Source organism: Phalangium opilio, unplaced genomic scaffold, assembly GCF_054372755.1.
Source record: "Phalangium opilio isolate 3A_F unplaced genomic scaffold, DU_Popi_V2 ptg000087l_1, whole genome shotgun sequence".
NCBI lineage: Eukaryota > Metazoa > Arthropoda > Arachnida > Opiliones > Phalangiidae > Phalangium > Phalangium opilio.
Genome location: NW_028324192.1, coordinates 3642232 through 3662005, shown reverse-complemented (window position 1 = coordinate 3662005; position 19774 = coordinate 3642232). Strand labels below are relative to the sequence as shown.

Genomic DNA, 19774 nt, shown 5'->3' with positions numbered 1-19774 from the left:
ACGTATTATGAAAAAAGTTTGACTTTTCACGCTTCATCTGAGACCTCACAACACCTCTCCCGGGTGGGCTCGAATACCAACCTTTCGATTAACAGCTGAACGCGCTAACCATTGCGCCACGGAAGCCCAAAAATTAAATGCTCGTCAGGTATTGTGGAAAAACTCTGACATTTTACGTTACATCTGAGACGTCACAACACCGCTCCCGGGAGGGCTCGAACCACCAACCTTTCGGTTAACAGCTGAACGCGCTGACCATTGCGCCACTGAAGCCCAAAAATTAAATTTTCGTCAGGTATTGAGGTAAAACCTTGTCTTTTTACTTCACATCTGAGACCTCACAACACCGCTCCCGGATGGGCTCGAACCACCAACCTTTCGGTTAACAGCCGAACGCGCTAACCATTCGCCACGGACGCCCAAAAATTAAATGGTCTTCAGGTATTGTGGAAAAACTTTGGCTATTTACGTTACATTTGAGATCCAAAAACACCGCTCCCGGGTGGGCTCGAACCACCAACCTATTGGTTAACAGCCGAACGCGCTAACCATTGAGCCAGGGAAGATCAGAAATTAAATGGTTGTCACGTATTGTGGAAAAGTTTTGACTTTAACGCTACATCTGAGACCCCACAACACCTCTTCCGGGTGGGCTCGAACCACCAACCTTTCGATTAAGTGCTCGACGCGCTAATTATTGCGCCACGGAAGGCCAAAAATTAAATGGTCTTCAGGTATTGTGGAAAAACTTTGGCTATTTACGTTACATTTGAGATCCAAAAACACCGCTCCCGGGTGGGCTCGAACCACCAAGCTATTGGTTAACAGCCGAACGCGCTAACCATTGAGCCACGAAAGATCAGAAAATAAATGGTTATCACGTATTATGGAAAAAGTTTGACTTTTCACGCTACATCTGAGACCTCACAACACCTCTCCCGGGTGGGCTCGAACCACCAACCTTTCGATTAACAGCTGAACGCGCTAACCATTGCGCCACGGAAGCCCAAAAAATAAATGCTCGTCAGGTATTGAGGTTAAACTTTGACTTTTTAATTCACATCCGAGACCTCACAACACCGCTCCCGGATGGGCTCGAACCACCAACCTTTCGATTAACAGCCGAACGCGCTAACCATTGAGCCACGGAAGCTCAGAAATTAAATGGTTGTCACGTATTGTGGAAAAGTTTTGACTTTTTACGCTACATCAGAGACCCCACATCACCTCTTCCGGGTGGGCTCGAACCACCAACCTTTCGATTAACAGCTGAACGCGCTAACCATTGCGCCACGGAAGCCCAAAAAATAAATGTTCGTCAGGTATTGTGGAAAAACTCTGACATTTTACGTTACATCTGAGACATCACAACACCGCTCCCGGATGGGCTAGAACCACCAACCTATTGGTTAACAGCCGAACGCGCTAACCATTTAGCCACGGAAGCTCAGAAATTAAATGGTTGTCAGGTATTGTTGAAAAGTTACGACTTTTCACGCTACATCTGAGACCCCACAAAACCTCTCTCGTTTGGGCTCGAACCACCAACCTTTCGGTTAACAGCTGAACGCGCTGACCATTGCGCCACTGAAGCCCAAAAATTAAATGTTCGTCAGATATTGTGGAAAAACTCTGACATTTTACGTTACATCTGAGACGTCACAACACTTCTCCCGGATGGGCTCGAACCACCAACCTATTGGCTAATAGCGGAACGCGCTAACCATTGCGCCACTGAAGCCCAAAAATTAAATTTTCGTCAGGTATTGAGGTAAAACTTTGACTTTCTACTTCACATCTGAGGCCTCACAACACCGCTCCCGGATGGGCTCGAACCACCAACCTTTCGGTTAACAGCCGAATGCGCTAACCATTCGCCACGGACGCCCAAAAATTAAATGGTCGTCTGGTATTGTGGAAAAACTTTGGCTATTGACGTTACATTTGAGATCCAAAAACACCGCTCCCGGGTGGGCTCGAACCACCAACCTATTGGTTAACAGCCGAACGCGCTAACCATTGAGCCACGAAAGCTCAGAAAATAAATGGTTGTCACGTATTGTGGAAAAGGTTTGACTTTTTACGCTACATATGAGACCCAACAACACCTCTCCCGGGTGGGCTCGAACCACCAACCTTTCGATTAACAGCTGAACGCGCTAACCATTGCGCCACGCAAGCCCAAAAACTAAATGTTCGTCAGGTATTGTGGAAAAACTCTGACATTTTACGTTACATCTGAGACGTCACAACACTTCTCCCGGATAGGCTCGAACCACCAACCAATTGTTTAACAGCTGAACGCGCTAACCATTGAGCCACAGAAGCTCAGAAATTAAATGGTTGTTAGGTTTTGTGGATAAGTGTGACATTATGCTTTGTATTATTAGTAGGCCAGTTTATGAACAGCCCCATATTAGCTTAATGTCTATTATTTATCTAATCTTTCGTGTATAAAAAGGCCCCCTCTCTGTGTTAAAAATTCAGTCTATCTCGGACCTCGATCATGTATAAATCATTGTAAATAAAACCATAGTTTTAAAGTATCAACTCCTGTGTAGTCGTACAAACACACAACATGGTGTCAGAAGTTCGTTAATGTGGTATTTAGTCGCGCGATATCACGGTTAGCTTTAATTCGTTAATCAGTAATCGACTAGATTTGCGGTCTACCTCGACACGGAAAATGCAGAACGCCGCAGCCTTTCAAGTGCAACCGCCTTGCGAATTCAACTTTTCGAATTCCAATGAGTGGCCCCGATGGAGGAGGAGGTTCGAGAGATTCAGATCCGCGTCCGGTCTTAGTTCCAAGACAGGAGAGGAACAAGTCAACGCGTTAATATACATGATGGGCGACAAAGCTGATGACGTATTCTTGTCATTTACGTTTGCCACCGATGCAGAGAAGTCTGACTTCAATGTCGTTATGAATAAATTCGAAGGACATTTCATTCTCCGGAGGAACGTTATCTACGAGCGAGCAACCTTCAACTCACGAGTTCAGCAAGATGGCGACCCGGAAGAAGAGTTTATCACCGCGTGTCGAGCCCAGATTGAGAAATGTGCCTACGGAACTCTCCAAGACCGAATAGTAGTCGGGGTGCGAGACAAAGCCCTGTCGGAAAAAATGCAACTAGACGGAAACCTTACACTGGAGAAAGCGATCTCAACCGCCCGCCATGCCGAAGAAGTTCGCCGACAACAACAAGAATTAAACGCAGGAAGTTATAAAAACGGAACTCCGGCTGTTGTCGAAAAGCTTGGCTCTCGAAACACCTCTCAGACGAAGGAGAACAGGCGACCAAGAGCAACTCATCCTTCAAGACCAATTCAACGCGATCAAAAGGTTACTTCAGATACCTGCAAGAAATGCGGAATGTTCGAGAAACACAATCGAGAGCGATGCCCAGCATATAGAGCAGTTTGCAGGAAGTGTAAGAAGATTGGCCGCTACGAGCGTGTGTGTCAAAGGTCAACCACCAACTACAATCGTGAGGTCACATCGCAAATGATCTCTGTGGATGATGATGACTCAACGCCAATGGATACGTTCTTGGGAAAAGTCAGCAGCGACGAGATACAAGATCGTTGGATGGTAAACATTAGGATTAATGCAAAGCAAGTTCAATTCAAGATAGATACCGGCGCGGACGTTTGCGTATTACCAGACTCGCTGTACAAGGCGAAATTTCAAGACTTAGCACTGAATAAATCTGACCGACGTCTGTTTGGACCAGGGAAGACCTTGATTAACTGCAAAGGTTTCATTGAAGCCTACCTGTCAAGTAGAGATACCACCATCCATGACAAGGTCTATGTCATCGACCAATTGCAAGTTCCACTTCTAAGCCTCAGAGCAAGTGAAGACCTGAAAATAGTTCAAAGAATCGATGAGCTGCAACTCACGGAGACGAGTATAAGACCAAAGGACCATTATCCTCAACTATTTACCGGCTTAGGACGAGTCAAACGAAGCTACAAACTGAAGCTGAAACCGAACGCAGTACCGTATGCAGTGACGACTCCACGTCGAGTTGCGATTCCTTTGATGTCACAAGTCGAAGCTGAATTGAAACGAATGGTGGACTTGGGAGTAATCCGGAGAGTCGAGGACCCCACAGACTGGTGCGCTCCCATGGTGGTCGTGAGAAAGGATTCTGGCGAATTAAGGATATGCGTGGATTATACGCAACTGAATAACTACGTACAACGTGAACGGTACCAGATACCGGCTGTAGACCATACGCTTGGACGACTGGCTGGAGCCAAGATCTTCTCAAAACTTGATTGTAATTCCGGTTATTGGCAGATACCGCTACATCCGGACTCCATATTACTAACGACTTTCATGACGCCATTTGGAAGATATTTCTGCAATTGCCTGCCCTTTGGTTTAACATCTGCATCCGAGCACTACCAAAGCCAAATGTCTTCGTATATTGAAGGCGTCAAGAACACAGTTTGTCATCAGGACGACATTCTAGTATGGGGCAAGGACATGGCCGAACTTGATGAAAACCTAAAGGAAGTTCTCGAAAGATTGAAAGACCAAGGAGTCACGCTCAATGAAAGGAAATGCCTCTTTGGAGTCAAAAGGATCAAGTTTTTGGGGCACGTAATAGACAGTGCCGGGATCAGTCCAGACGAGGAGAAGGTTCGAGCCATAGTCGAGATGAAATCACCATCTGATGTCGCAGAGCTACGTCGTCTATTAGGAATGGTAAATTATCTTGGAAAGTTCATTCCCCGAATGGCCGAGCAGCTTAAACCACTAAGTAGTCTATTGAGCACCAAGAACAGCTGGATTTGGGGCCCAAGTCAAGAAATGGCCTTCAAATACCTCAAGACGACGCTCACAAGCAAGCCTGTTTTGGGTATCTTCGATCCGAGGAAGCCAACAGTAGTATCCGCCGATGCGTCAAGCTATGGGATTGGAGCAATACTTCGACAAGAACAAGCCAATGGAACTTACAAAGTCATTGCCTATGCCTCGAAGACATTATCCTCGACAGAACAACGCTATGCGCAGATCGAGAAGGAGGCGTATGCATTAACGTGGGCATGCCAGCGATTTGAGGATTTCATAACGGGTATAACAATAAAGCTAGAAACTGATCATCAGCCCCTTGTTTCCATATTGCATTCGAAACAACTGGACGATTTATCTCCGAGACTGCAAAGGCTACGTCTACGCATGATGCGATACTCGTACAAGGTCTCCTACGTGCCTGGAAAATCCTTAGTTGCCGCTGATACATTGTCTAGAGCTCCGTTGATAGACGTTGACGACAACGAGCTACAACAAGAAATTTCTGCTCACGTACAGTTAGTAATGATGAACCTACCCACTACAGATCCAAAGCTTGCGGAAATTCTTCATAAACAACAGGAAGATGCTACATGCAGAACATTACAACGTTACCTCGAACATGGATGGCCGGAGAAAAAACGCGTACACAGTAGTTGTAATGACTACTTCAGCTACAGGCATGAAATCACCATCCAAGACGGAATCATCATGAAAGGCAGCAGACTGCTCATTCCAAGTTCCATGCGTCCAGAAATAAGGGATCGAATTCATCAAGATCACATGGGAATCGTCAAATGTCGAGAAAGAGCCAAACAATCCGTCTGGTGGCCTGGAATTTCACGGGAAATCGAAGATAAGGTGAAAAGATGCGAACGATGTCTCAAAGAATCAGTCAACTTTCATGAGCCCTTAAAGCCAACAAGCTTACCCGAACGACCATGGCAAGCAGTTGCCATAGATATGCTACATCATGGGGGAAAATGGTACCTGGTCATGATGGACTACTACTCAAAATATCTGGAATTGGCTCGAATGAAAGATCAAACTACAAAAACTGTCATCGAGATCATCGAAGATATATTTGCACGACACGGAATTCCAGAGGTGGTCCGCAGCGATAATGGCACTAATTTATCAGCGACAAGAACCTTGGAATTCATCGCATTCTCCAAGAAATATGGATTTCGATCTATCACGAGCAGCCCAAGATATCCTCAAAGTAATGGGTTCGCAGAAGCAGCAGTAAAGACAGCGAAATCCATTTTAAAGAAATCTGACAACATCCCTTTGGCACTCTTGGCGTACCGATCTACACCGACGTCCAATGGTATCAGTCCAGCACAAATGCCATCTCCGAACAACGCTCCCATTACCGTCAAACATGCTTGTCCCGACGATCTTATCAGCAGAACGTATCAAAGAAACATCACTAACGCAGAAAAAAACTCAGAAACGAAATTACGACCAACGCCATAGAGTCAGAGAGCTACACAAATTAGATCTTGGGAAAAGGGTATGGATAACCGATTTACGCAAAGAAGGAACCGTTGTCGAGAAAGCAGAGGAGCCCCGATCATATATAATCGAGACGTCTAAAGGAAGGATTCGAAGAAACCGGTTCCATCTAGTTCCCCTACCGGACAGTCATCAAAATCACGGAATCAAGTCTTTCACTCCGGAATCAAGTATTGGCCCAGAGGACGTCATAGATCCACCAAACATCATTGATCGAGAGGAACCTGTCTCTGAGCCAGCCCACGACAATCATCCATGCAATGCTGAAAACATTCAAGATACCGACAGAGAGAACTTGCGAGCTGATCCATCTGAGTCCAATACCACGAGGTCACCGGAAAGTACGAATAAGAGAAAGACAAGAAGCAAATTGCCAAAAGACGACAAAGGGACAGTAACACGATCCGGAAGAATCTCAAAGCCATCGACTAAGTTAAATTTATAAAACGCATTCTTATTTGTATAAAAAAAGGGGATGTGACATTATGCTTTGTATTATTAGTAGGCCAGTTTATGAACAGCCCCATATTAGCTTAATGTCTATTATTTATCTAATCTCTCGTGTATAAAAAGGCCCCCTCTCTGTGTTAAAAATTCAGTCTATCTCGGACCTCGATCATGTATAAATCATTGTAAATAAAACCATAGTTTTAAAGTATCAACTCCTGTGTAGTCGTACAAACACACAACAATAAGTTATGACTTTTTACGTTACATCTGAGACCCTACAAAACCTCTCCCAGGTGGGCTCGAACCACCATCCTTTCGGTTAACAGCCGAACGCGCTAACCATTGCGCCATGGAAGCCCAAAAATTAAATGGTAGTCAGGTATTGTGGAAAAACTTTGGCTTTCTACGTTACATTTGAGATCCCACAACACCGCTCCCGGGTGGGCTCGAACCACCAACCTTTCGATTAACAGCTGGACGCGCTAATTATTGCGCCACGGAAGCCCAAAAATTAAATGTTCGTCAGGTATTGTGGAAAAACTCTGACATTTTACGTAACATCTGAGACGTCACAACACCGCTCCCGGATGGGCTCGAACCACCAACCTTTCGGTTAACAGCCGAACGCGCTAACCATTGCGCCACGGACGCCCAAAAAAAATATGGTCGTCAGGTATTGTGGAAAAACTTTGGCTTTTTACGTTACATTAGAGATCCCACAACACCGCTCCCGGGTGGGCTCGAACCACCAACCTTTCGGTTAACAGCCGAACGCGCTAACCATTGCGCAACGGAAGCCCAAATATTAAATGGTCGTCAGGTATTGAGGTAAAACTTTGTCTTTTTACTTCACATCTGAGACCTCACAACACCGCTCCCGGCTGGGCTCGAACCACCACCTTTCGGTTAACAGCCGAACGCGCTAACCATTGCGCCACGGACGCCCAAAAATTAAATGGTCGTCAGGTATTGTGGAAAAACTTTGGCTATTTACGTTACATTTGAGATCCCAAAACACAGCTCCCGGATGGGCTCGAACCACCAACCTTTCGATTAACAGCCGAACGCGCTAACATTGAGCCACGGAAGCCCAAAAATTAAATGTTCGTCAGGACAATAAATAAAAATGTACCTCGATTTTTAATAACATTTTCAAAATCGACGTTTCACGGCCAAAGAAGCATATTTTGATTATTTCTACACTATTTTCAAATATAACCACTGAAACCATTATTTTTATACTTTTTGCTTTAATTCAAGCAATGTAACGATATTCATTCAAAAAACGGTTAAAATTCAATTTTCAATAAGAAATCGTATTCACGGATTTTGTGTCTTGAAGAAGAAAAACCTGCGATTTTTTCGGTACTTTTTTGAATGCATTTTTTTCTGGAGAAATTTTTGACCGAATTCAGCTTAATTCCAATAAAACACTCATTAAAAGTGATTTCATCTCGATTGAACAATAAATAAAAATGTACCTCGATTTTTAATAACATTTTCAAAATCGACGTAACTCGGCCTAAGATATGGCCGTTGCCGAGAGTGCTAGTTAAAAATTCGAATTTAAATTAAGTGAGACAAATTAACCTTCATCTTTATAACCTTGACTTTTTACGTCACATCTGAGACCTCACAACACCGCTCCGGGATGGGGTCGAACCACCAACCTATTGGTTAACAGCCGAACGCGCTAACCATTGAGCCACGGAAGCTCAGAAATTAAATGGTTGTCAGGTATTGTGGAAAACCTTGACTTTTTACGTCACATCTGAGACCTCACAACACCGCTCCCGGATGGGCTCGAACCACCAACCTATTGGTTAACAGCCGAACGCGCTAACTATTGCGCCACGGAAGCCCAAAAGTTAAATGCTCGTCAGGTATTATGTAAAAACCTTGACTTTTTACGTCACATCTGAGACCTCACAACACCGCTCCCGGATGGGGTCGAACGACCAACCTATTGGTTAACAGCCGAACGCGCTAACCATTGCGCCACGGAAGCCCAAAAGTTAAATGCTCGTCAGGTATTGTGTAAAAACCTTGACTTTTTACGTCACATCTGAGACCTCACAACACCGCTCCCGGATGGGCTCGAACCACCAACCTATTGGTTAACAGCCGAACGCTCTAACCATTGCGCCACGGAAGCCCAAAAGTTAAATGCTCGTTAGGTATTGTGTAAAAACCTTGACTTTTTACGTCACATCTGAGACCTCACAACACCGCTCCCGGATGGGGTCGAACCACCAACCTATTGGTTTACAGCCGAACGCGCTAACCATTGCGCCACGGAAGCCCAAAAATTAAATGGTCGTCATTTATTGTGCAAAAACTTTGGCTTTCTACGTTACATTTCAGATCCCACAACACCGCTCCCGGGTGGGCTCGAACCACCAACCTATTGGTTAACAGCCGAACGCGCTAACCATTGAGCCACGGAAGCTCCGAAATTAAATGGTTGTCAGGTATTGTAGAAAACCTTGACTTTTTACGTCACATCTGAGACCTCACAACACGGCTCCCGGATGGGCTCGAACCACCAACCTATTGGTTAACAGCCGAACGTGCTAACCATTGCGCCACGGAAGCCCAAAAATTAAATGGTCGTCAGGTATTGTGGAAAAACTTTGGCTTTCTACGTTACATTTGAGGCCCCACAACACCTTTCCCGGGTGGGCTCGAACCACCAACCTTTCGATTAACAGCTGAACGCGCTAACCATTGCGCCACGGGAGCCCAAAAATTAAATGCTCGTCAGGTATTGTGTAAAAACCTTGACTTTTTACGTCACATCTGAGACCTCACAACACCGCTCCCGGATGGGCTCGAACCACCAACCTATTGGTTAACAGCCGAACGCGCTAAACATAGCGCCACGGAAGCCCAAAAGTTAAATGCTCGTCAGGTATTGTGTAAAAACCTTGACTTTTTACGTCACATCTGAGACCTCACAACACCGCTCCCGGATGGGCTCGAACCACCAACCTATTGGTTAACAGCCGAACGCGCTAACCATTGCGCCACGGAAGCCCAAAAGTTAAATGCTCGTCAGGTATTGTGTAAAAACCTTGACTTTTTACGTCAAATCTGAGACCTCAAAACACCGCTCCCGGATGGGGTCGAACCACCAACCTATTGGTTAACAGCCGAACGCGCTAACCATTGCGCCACGGAAGCCCAAAAATTAAATGGTCGTCATTTATTGTGCAAAAACTTTGGCTTTCTACGTTACATTTGAGATCCCACAACACCGCTCCCGGGTGGGCTCGAACCACCAACCTATTGGTTAACAGCCGAACGCGCTAACCATTGAGCCACGGAAGCTCAGAAATTAAATGGTTGTCAGATTTTGTGGAAAAACTTTGGCTTTCTACGTTACATTTGAGATCACACAACACCGCTCCCGGGTGGGCTCGAACCACCAACCTATTGGTTAACAGCCGAACGCGCTAACCATTGCGCCACGGAAGCCCAAAAGCTAAATGCTCGTCAGGTATTGTGCAAAAAACTTGACTTTTTACGTCACATCTGAGACCTCACAACACCGCTCCCGGATGGGCTCGAACCACCAACCTATTGGAAAACAGCCGAACGCGCTAACCATTGCGCCACGGAAGCCCAAAAGTTAAATCCTCGTCAGGTATTGTGTAAAAACCTTGACTTTTTACGTCACATCTGAGACCTCACAACACCGCTCCCGGATGGGCTCGAACCACCAACCTATTGGTTAACAGCCGAACGCGCTAACCATTGCGCCACGGAAGCCCAAAAATTAAATGGTCGTCAGGTATTGTGGAAAAACTTTGGCTTTCTACGTTACATTTCAGACCCCACAACACCTCTCCCGGGTGGGCTCGAACCACCAACCTTTCGATTAACAGCTGAACGCGGTAACCATTGTGCCACGGAAGCCCAAAAATTAAATGCTCGTCAGGTATTGTGTAAAAACCTTGACTTTTTACGTCACATCTGAGACCTCACAACACCGCTCCCGGATGGGCTCGAACCACCAACCTATTGGTTAACAGCCGAACGCGCTAACCATTGCGCCACGGAAGCCCAAAAATTAAATGGTCGTCAGGTATTGTGGAAAAACTTTGGCTTTCTACGTTACACAACACCGCTCCCGGGTGGGATCAAACCACCAACCTATTGGTTAACAGCTGAACGCGCTAACCATTGAGCCACGGAAGCCCAAAAATTAAACGGTTGTCAAGTATTGTGGAAAAACTTTGGCTTTTTACTTCACATCTGAGACCTCACAACACCGCTCCCGGATGGGCTCGAACCACCAACCTTTCGGTTAACAGCCGAACGCGCTAACCATTGCGCCACGGACGCCCAAAAAAAATGGTCGTCAGGTATTGCGGAAAAACTTTGGCTATTTACGTTACATTTGAGATCCAAAAACACCGCTCCCGGGTGGGCTCGAACCACCAAGCTATTGGTTAACAGCCGAACGCGCTAACCATTGAGCCACGAAAGATCAGAAAATAAATGGTTGTCAGGTATTGTTGAAAAGTTACGACTTTTCACGCTACATCTGAGACCCCACATCACCTCTTCCGGGTGGTCTCGAACCACCAACCTTTCGATTAACAGCTGAACGCGCTAACCATTGCGCCAAGGAAGCCCAAAAATTAAATGTTCGTCAGGTATTGTGGAAAAACTCTGACATTTTACGTTACATCTGAGACATCACAACACCGCTCCCGGATGGGCTAGAACCACCAACCTATTGGTTAACAGCCGAACGCGCTAACCATTGAGCCACGGAAGCTCAGAAATTAAATGGTTGTCAGGTATTGTTGAAAAGTTACGACTTTTCACGCTACATCTGAGACCCCACAAAACCTCTCTCGTTTGGGCTCGAACCACCAACCTTTCGGTTAACAGCTGAACGCGCTGACCATTGCGCCACTGAAGCCCAAAAATTAAATGTTCGTCAGGTATTGTGGAAAAACTCTGACATTTTACGTTACATCTGAGACGTCACAACACTTCTCCCGGATGGGCTCGAACCACCAACCTTTTGGTTAATAGCCGAACGCGCTAACCATTGCGCCACTGAAGCCCAAAAATTAAATTTTCGTCAGGTATTGAGGTAAAACTTTGACTTTTTACTTCACATCTGAGGCCTCACAACACCGCTCCCGGATGGGCTCGAACCACCAACCTATTGGTTAACAGCCGAACGCGCTAACCATTGCGCCACGGAAGCCCAAAAATTAAATGGTCGTCAGGTATTGTGGAAAAACTTTGGCTTTCTACGTTACATTTCAGACCCCACAACACCTCTCCCGGGTGGGCTCGAACCACCAACCTTTCGATTAACAGCTGAACGCGGTAACCATTGTGCCACGGAAGCCCAAAAATTAAATGCTCGTCAGGTATTGTGTAAAAACCTTGACTTTTTACGTCACATCTGAGACCTCACAACACCGCTCCCGGATGGGCTCGAACCACCAACCTATTGGTTAACAGCCGAACGCGCTAACCATTGCGCCACGGAAGCCCAAAAATTAAATGGTCGTCAGGTATTGTGGAAAAACTTTGGCTTTCTACGTTACACAACACCGCTCCCGGGTGGGATCAAACCACCAACCTATTGGTTAACAGCTGAACGCGCTAACCATTGAGCCACGGAAGCCCAAAAATTAAACGGTTGTCAGGTATTGTGGAAAAACTTTGGCTTTTTACTTCACATCTGAGACCTCACAACACCGCTCCCGGATGGGCTCGAACCACCAACCTTTCGGTTAACAGCCGAACGCGCTAACCATTGCGCCACGGACGCCCAAAAAAAATGGTCGTCAGGTATTGCGGAAAAACTTTGGCTATTTACGTTACATTTGAGATCCAAAAACACCGCTCCCGGGTGGGCTCGAACCACCAAGCTATTGGTTAACAGCCGAACGCGCTAACCATTGAGCCACGAAAGATCAGAAAATAAATGGTTGTCAGGTATTGTTGAAAAGTTACGACTTTTCACGCTACATCTGAGACCCCACATCACCTCTTCCGGGTGGTCTCGAACCACCAACCTTTCGATTAACAGCTGAACGCCCTAACCATTGCGCCAAGGAAGCCCAAAAATTAAATGTTCGTCAGGTATTGTGGAAAAACTCTGACATTTTACGTTACATCTGAGACATCACAACACCGCTCCCGGATGGGCTAGAACCACCAACCTATTGGTTAACAGCCGAACGCGCTAACCATTGAGCCACGGAAGCTCAGAAATTAAATGGTTGTCAGGTATTGTTGAAAAGTTACGACTTTTCACGCTACATCTGAGACCCCACAAAACCTCTCTCGTTTGGGCTCGAACCACCAACCTTTCGGTTAACAGCTGAACGCGCTGACCATTGCGCCACTGAAGCCCAAAAATTAAATGTTCGTCAGGTATTGTGGAAAAACTCTGACATTTTACGTTACATCTGAGACGTCACAACACTTCTCCCGGATGGGCTCGAACCACCAACCTTTTGGTTAATAGCCGAACGCGCTAACCATTGCGCCACTGAAGCCCAAAAATTAAATTTTCGTCAGGTATTGAGGTAAAACTTTGACTTTTTACTTCACATCTGAGGCCTCACAACACCGCTCCCGGATGGGCTCGAACCACCAACCTATTGGTTAACAGCCGAACGCGCTAACCATTGCGCCACGGAAGCCCAAAAATTAAATGGTCGTCAGGTATTGTGGAAAAACTTTGGCTTTCTACGTTACATTTCAGACCCCACAACACCTCTCCCGGGTGGGCTCGAACCACCAACCTTTCGATTAACAGCTGAACGCGGTAACCATTGTGCCACGGAAGCCCAAAAATTAAATGCTCGTCAGGTATTGTGTAAAAACCTTGACTTTTTACGTCACATCTGAGACCTCACAACACCGCTCCCGGATGGGCTCGAACCACCAACCTATTGGTTAACAGCCGAACGCGCTAACCATTGCGCCACGGAAGCCCAAAAATTAAATGGTCGTCAGGTATTGTGGAAAAACTTTGGCTTTCTACGTTACACAACACCGCTCCCGGGTGGGATCAAACCACCAACCTATTGGTTAACAGCTGAACGCGCTAACCATTGAGCCACGGAAGCCCAAAAATTAAACGGTTGTCAGGTATTGTGGAAAGACTTTGGCTTTCTACGTTACATTTGAGACCCCACAACACCTCTCCCGGGTGGACTCGAACCACCAACCTTTCGGTTAACAGCTGAACGCGCTAACCATTGCGCCACTGAGGCCCAAAAATTAAATGGTCGTCAGGTATTGTGGAAAAACTTTGGCTATTTACGTTACATTTGAGATCCCAAAACACCGCTCCCGGGTGGGCTCGAACCACCAACCTATTGGTTAACAGCCGAACGCGCTAACCATTGAGCCACGGAAGCTGAGAAATTAAATGGTTGTCACGTATTGTGGAAAAGTTTTGACTTTTTACGCTACATCTGAGACCACACAATACCTCTTCCGGGCGGGCTCGAACCAACAACCTTTCGATTAACAGCTGAACACGCTAACCATTGCGCCACGGAAGCCCAAAAGTTAAATGTTCGTCAGGTGTTTTGGAAAAACTCTGACATTTTACGTTACATCTGAGACGTCACAACACCGCTCCCGGGAGGGCTCGAACCACCAACCTTTCGGTTAACAGCTGAACGCGCTGACCATTGCGCCACTGTAGCCCAAAAATTAAATTTTCGTCAGGTATTGAGGTAAAACCTTGACTTTTTACTTCACATCTGAGACCTCACAACACCGCTCCCGGATGGGCTCGAACCACCAACCTATTGGTTAACAGCCGAACGCGCTAACCATTGCGCCACGGAAGCCCAAAAGTTAAATGCTCGTCAGGTATTATGTAAAAACCTTGACTTTTTACGTCACATCTGAGACCTCACAACAACGCTCCCGGATGGGGTCGAACGACCAACCTATTGGTTAACAGCCGAACGCGCTAACCATTGCGCCACGGAAGCCCAAAAATTAAATGGTCGTCATTTATTGTGCAAAAACTTTGGCTTTCTACGTTACATTTCAGATCCCACAACACCGCTCTCGGGTGGGCTCGAACCACCAACCTATTGGTTAACAGCCGAACGCGCTAACCATTGCGCCACGGAAGCCCAAAAGTTTAATGCTCGTCAGGTATTGTGTAAAAACCTTGACTTTTTACGTCACATCTGAGACCTCACAACACCGCTCCCGGATGGGCTCGAACCACCAACCTATTGGTTAACAGCCGAACGCTCTAACTATTGCGCCACGGAAGCCCAAAAGTTAAATGCTCGTTAGGTATTGTGTAAAAACCTTGACTTTTTACGTCACATCTGAGACGTCACAACACCGCTCCCGGGAGGGCTCGAACCACCAACCTTTCGGTTAACAGCTGAACGCGCTGACCATTGCGCCACTGTAGCCCAAAAATTAAATTTTCGTCAGGTATTGAGGTAAAACCTTGACTTTTTACTTCACATCTGAGACCTCACAACACCGCTCCCGGATGGGCTCGAACCACCAACCTATTGGTTAACAGCCGAACGCGCTAACCATTGCGCCACGGAAGCCCAAAAGTTAAATGCTCGTCAGGTATTATGTAAAAACCTTGACTTTTTACGTCACATCTGAGACCTCACAACAACGCTCCCGGATGGGGTCGAACGACCAACCTATTGGTTAACAGCCGAACGCGCTAACCATTGCGCCACGGAAGCCCAAAAATTAAATGGTCGTCATTTATTGTGCAAAAACTTTGGCTTTCTACGTTACATTTCAGATCCCACAACACCGCTCTCGGGTGGGCTCGAACCACCAACCTATTGGTTAACAGCCGAACGCGCTAACCATTGCGCCACGGAAGCCCAAAAGTTTAATGCTCGTCAGGTATTGTGTAAAAACCTTGACTTTTTACGTCACATCTGAGACCTCACAACACCGCTCCCGGATGGGCTCGAACCACCAACCTATTGGTTAACAGCCGAACGCTCTAACTATTGCGCCACGGAAGCCCAAAAGTTAAATGCTCGTTAGGTATTGTGTAAAAACCTTGACTTTTTACGTCACATCTGAGACCTCACAACACCGCTCCCGGATGGGGTCGAACCACCAACCTATTGGTTTACAGCCGAACGCGCTAACCATTGCGCCACGGAAGCCCAAAAATTAAATGGTCGTCATTTATTGTGCAAAAACTTTGGCTTTCTACGTTACATTTCAGATCCCACAACACCGCTCCCGGGTGGGCTCGAACCACCAACCTATTGGTTAACAGCCGAACGCGCTAACCATTGAGCCACGGAAGCTCCGAAATTAAATGGTTGTCAGGTATTGTGGAAAACCTTGACTTTTTACGTCACATCTGAGACCTCACAACACGGCTCCCGGATGGGCTCGAACCACCAACCTATTGGTTAACAGCCGAACGTGCTAACCATTGCGCCACGGAAGCCCAAAAATTAAATGGTCGTCAGGTATTGTGGAAAAACTTTGGCTTTCTACGTTACATTTGAGACCCCACAACACCTTTCCCGGGTGGGCTCGAACCACCAACCTTTCGATTAACAGCTGAACGCGCTAACCATTGCGCCACGGGAGCCCAAAAATTAAATGCTCGTCAGGTATTGTGTAAAAACCTTGACTTTTTACGTCACATCTGAGACCTCACAACACCGCTCCCGGATGGGCTCGAACCACCAACCTATTGGTTAACAGCCGAACGCGCTAAACATAGCGCCACGGAAGCCCAAAAGTTAAATGCTCGTCAGGTATTGTGTAAAAACCTTGACTTTCTACGTCACATCTGAGACCTCACAACACCGCTCCCGGATGGGCTCGAACCACCAACCTATTGGTTAACAGCCGAACGCGCTAACCATTGCGCCACGGAAGCCCAAAAGTTAAATGCTCGTCAGGTATTCTGTAAAAACCTTGACTTTTTACGTCAAATCTGAGACCTCAAAACACCGCTCCCGGATGGGGTCGAACCACCAACCTATTGGTTAACAGCCGAACGCGCTAACCATTGCGCCACGGAAGCCCAAAAATTTAATGGTCGTCATTTATTGTGCAAAAACTTTGGCTTTCTACGTTACATTTGAGATCCCACAACACCGCTCCCGGGTGGGCTCGAACCACCAACCTATTGGTTAACAGCCGAACGCGCTAACCATTGAGCCACGGAAGCTCAGAAATTAAATGGTTGTCAGATATTGTGGAAAAACTTTGGCTTTCTACGTTACATTTGAGATCACACAACACCGCTCCCGGGTGGGCTCGAACCACCAACTTATTGGTTAACAGCCGAACGCGCTAACCATTGAGCCACGGAAGATCAGAAATTTAATGGTTGTCACGTATTGTGGAAAAGTTTTGACTTTTAACGCTACATATGAGACCCAACAACACCTCTCCCGGGTGGGCTCGAACCACCAACCTATTGGTTAACAGCCGAACGCGCTAACCATTGAGCCACGGAAGATCAGAAATTTAATGGTTGTCACGTATTGTGGAAAAGTTTTGACTTTTAACGCTACATATGAGACCCAACAACACCTCTCCCGGGTGGGCTCGAACCACCAACCTTTCGATTAACAGCTGAACGCGCTAACCATTGCGCCACGCAAGCCCAAAAATTAGATGTTCGTCAGATATTGTGGAAAAACTCTGACATTTTACGTTACATCTGAGACGTCACAACACTTCTCCCGGATAGGCTCGAAAAACCAACCAATTGGTTAACAGCCGAACGCGCTAACCATTGAGCCACAGAAGCTCAGAAATTAAATGGTTGTTAGGTTTTGTGGATAAGTTATGACTTTTTACGTTACATCTGAGACCCTACAACACCTCTCCCAGGTGGGCTCGAACCACCATCCTTTCGGTTAACAGCCGAACGCGCTAACCATTGCGCCAAGGAAGCCCAAAAATGAAATGGTCGTCAGGTATTGTGGAAAAACTTTGGCTATTTACGTTACATTTGAGATCCCAAAACACCGCTCCCGGGTGGGCTCGAACCACCAACCTATTGCTTAACAGCCGAACGCGCTAACCATTGAGCCACGGAAGCTCAGAAAATAAATGGTTATCACGTATTATGGAAAAAGTTTGACTTTTCACGCTACATCTGAGACCTCACAACACCGCTCCCGGATGGTCTCGAACCACCAACCTTTTGATTAACAGCCGAACGCGCTAACATTGAGCCACGGAAGCCCAAAAATTAAATGTTCGTCAGGACAATAAATAAAAATGTACCTCGATTTTTAATAACATTTTCAAAATCGACGTTTCACGGCCAAAGAAGCATATTTTGAGTATTTCTTCACTATTTTCAAATATAACCACTGAAACCATTATTTTTATACTTTTTGCTTTAATTCAAGCAATGTAACGATATTCATTCAAAAAACTTTTAAAATTCAATTTTCAATAAGAAATCGTTGTCACGGATTTTGTGTCTTGAAGAAGAAAAACCTGCGATTTTTTCGGTACTTTTTTGAATGCATTTTTTTCTGGAGAAATTTTTGACCGAATTCAGCTTAATTCCCTATAAAACACGAATTAAAAGTGATTTCATCTCCAGAAAAAAAATTTCTCCAGAAAAAAAAGCATTCAAAAAAGTACCGAAAAAATCGCAGGTTTTTCTTCTTCAAGACACAAAATCCGTGAATACGATTTCTTATTGAAAATTGAATTTTAACAGTTTATTGAATGAATATCGTTACATTGCTTGAATTAAAGCAAAAAGTATAAAAATAATGGTTTCAGTGGTTATATTTGAAAATAGTGAAGAAATACTCAAAATATGCTTCTTTGGCCGTGAAACGTCGATTTTGAAAATGTTATTAAAAATCGAGGTACATTTTTATTTATTGTTCAATCGAGATGAAATCACTTTTATTGAGTGTTTTATAGGAAATTAAGCTGAATTCGGTCAAAAATTTCTCCTGAAAAAAATGCATTCAAAAAAGTACCGAAAAAATCGCATGTTTTTCATCTTCAAGATACAAAATCCGTGACAACGATTTCTTATTGAAAAATTTAATTTTAACAGTTTTTTGATTGAATATCGTTACATTTGCTTGAATTAAAGCAAAAAGTATAAAAATAATGGTTTCAGTGAACATATTTGAAAATAGTGAAGAAATACTCAAAGTATGCTTCTTTGGCCGTGAAACGTCGATTTTGAAAATGTTATTAAAAATCGAGGTAAATTTTTAATTATTGTTAAATCGAGATGAAATCACTTTCAATGAGTGTTTTATAGGGAATTAAGCTGAATTCGGTCAAAAATTTCTCCAGAAAAAAATGCATTCAAAAGTGTACCGAAAAAATCGCATGTTTTTCTTCTTCAAGATACAAAATCCGTGACAACGATTGTTAAATTTTTTATGTTATACCATGCCATTGTTTAATTTCAAGTGGATATAACATATATACATTAAGTTTTTTCATGAATCTTTAACATTATTTATTATAAGACACCATTGTTAAATCTATTTTTATTTGATTAAATTAAAATTGTTATATTAAATTAAACAGATAGGCACGGGGCTTACAAGTCACAATGTGACTTAGCCCCGTGGTATACTGTATCTGTAATGCAAATAAAATAAACATTTTGAATTGAATTGAATTGAATTGAATTATTGAAAAATTGAATTTTAACAGTTTTTTGAATGAATATCGTTACATTTGCTTGAATTAAAGCAAAAAGTATAAAAATAATGGTTTCAGTGGTTATATTTGAAAATAGTGAAGAAATACTCAAAATATGCTTCTTTGGCCGTGAAACGTCGATTTTGAAAATGTTATTAAAAATCGAGGTACATTTTTATTTATTGTTCAATCGAGATGAAATCACTTTTAATGAGTGTTTTATAGGGAATTAAGCTGAATTCGGTCAAAAATTTCTCCAGAAAAAAATGCATTCAAAAAAGTACCGAAAAAATCGCATGTTTTTCTTCTTCAAGATACAAAATCCGT

General features: G+C 44.7%; 4 non-coding genes across 4 annotated transcripts; all 4 read right to left on the bottom strand.

The window, feature by feature from the left end:
• Window positions 1–9004: 9004 nt before the first annotated feature.
• Window positions 9005–9077, bottom strand: TRNAY-GUA (transfer RNA tyrosine (anticodon GUA)). The gene has a single exon. It is a non-coding gene; the product is annotated as a tRNA-Tyr (tRNA).
• A 2705-nt stretch (window positions 9078–11782) lies between these two features.
• Window positions 11783–11855, bottom strand: TRNAN-AUU (transfer RNA asparagine (anticodon AUU)). Its single transcript has one exon. It is a non-coding gene; the product is annotated as a tRNA-Asn (tRNA).
• Window positions 11856–13238: 1383 nt separating this feature from the next.
• TRNAN-AUU (transfer RNA asparagine (anticodon AUU)) lies at window positions 13239–13311 on the bottom strand. Its single transcript has one exon. It is a non-coding gene; the product is annotated as a tRNA-Asn (tRNA).
• A 2561-nt stretch (window positions 13312–15872) lies between these two features.
• TRNAY-GUA (transfer RNA tyrosine (anticodon GUA)) lies at window positions 15873–15945 on the bottom strand. The gene has a single exon. It is a non-coding gene; the product is annotated as a tRNA-Tyr (tRNA).
• Between the last annotated feature and the right edge of the window lie 3829 nt (window positions 15946–19774).